The sequence below is a fragment of the Nannospalax galili genome, unplaced genomic scaffold, assembly GCF_000622305.1.
Source record: "Nannospalax galili isolate Female #2095 unplaced genomic scaffold, S.galili_v1.0 scaffold471, whole genome shotgun sequence".
NCBI lineage: Eukaryota > Metazoa > Chordata > Mammalia > Rodentia > Spalacidae > Nannospalax > Nannospalax galili.
This window is the reverse complement of record NW_008330333.1, coordinates 1131052-1132188: the sequence shown is the minus strand read 5'-3', so window position 1 is coordinate 1132188 and position 1137 is coordinate 1131052.

The following is a 1137-nucleotide window of genomic DNA, read 5'->3' as shown; positions in this document are numbered from 1 at the left end:
ATGGAGTAAAGAGAAAACCCACAGAGTGGGAGAAAAATCTTCATCAGCTACACATCTGACAGAGGATTAATATCCAGAATATTCAAAGAACTCAAGAAACAAAGACTCAAGAAAACAAATGAGCCAATTAAAAGATGGGCTAAGGAGCTGAACAGAGAGTTCTCAAAAGAAGAGATGGCTATGAAGCAACTTAAAAGGTGTTCAACATCACTACTAATTAGGGAAACACAAAACCACTTTAAGATTTCACCTCACCCCAGTCAGACTGGCTAAGATCAAAAGAACAAATGATACCAAATGTTGGAGAGGATATGGGGAAAGGGGAACACTCATCCACTGCTGGTGGGGCTGCAGACTTGTTCAATCCCTATGGAAAGCAGTGTGGGGAACTCTTAAAAACTACAAACGGGCCGGGTGTGGTGGCGCACACCTTTAATCCCAGCACTCAGGGGGCAGAGGCAGGCAGATCTCTGTGAGTTCAAGGCCAGCCTGGTCTACATAGTGAGTTCCAGGACAGCTGGGGCCACAGGGAGACCCTGTCTCAAAAAGACTGAAAAAAAAAACCCTACAATTTGAACCTACCATTTGACCCAGTTATACCACTCCTTGGCATATACCCAAAGAACTCATCCTATTGCAGAGACACATGTACATCCATGTTTGTTGCTGCTCTTTTCACAATAGCTAAGAGATGGAAGCAACATAAGTGTCCCTCAATTGATGAGTGGATAATGAAAATATGGTTCATTTATATGATGGAGTTTTACTCGGCAGTAAAGAAAGATGAAATCATGAAATTTGCAGGTAAATGGATGGAACTAGAAACTGTTATACTAAGTAAAGTAATGCAGACTCAGAAAAAAATTGACATGTTCTCCCTCATATGTGGATCCTAGAACCAAACCCTGATAAGTGAGTATGTATCCATACATAACTACAGGAACCAGGATAATGGAAAGGACACAGGGAGGTAAAGGAAATAAGAGAACCTGAAAGAGAAGAGCAACAGGAAACAGGCCTTAATAAGGGAGATATGGATAAAAATTGGGTTAGTTTAAGGGATGGGGGAGGGAAGGGTATGCAAGGAACCTAGAGGATAAAGGGAAAGAAGGAGCTCAATAGAGGTAGGACTGTAGG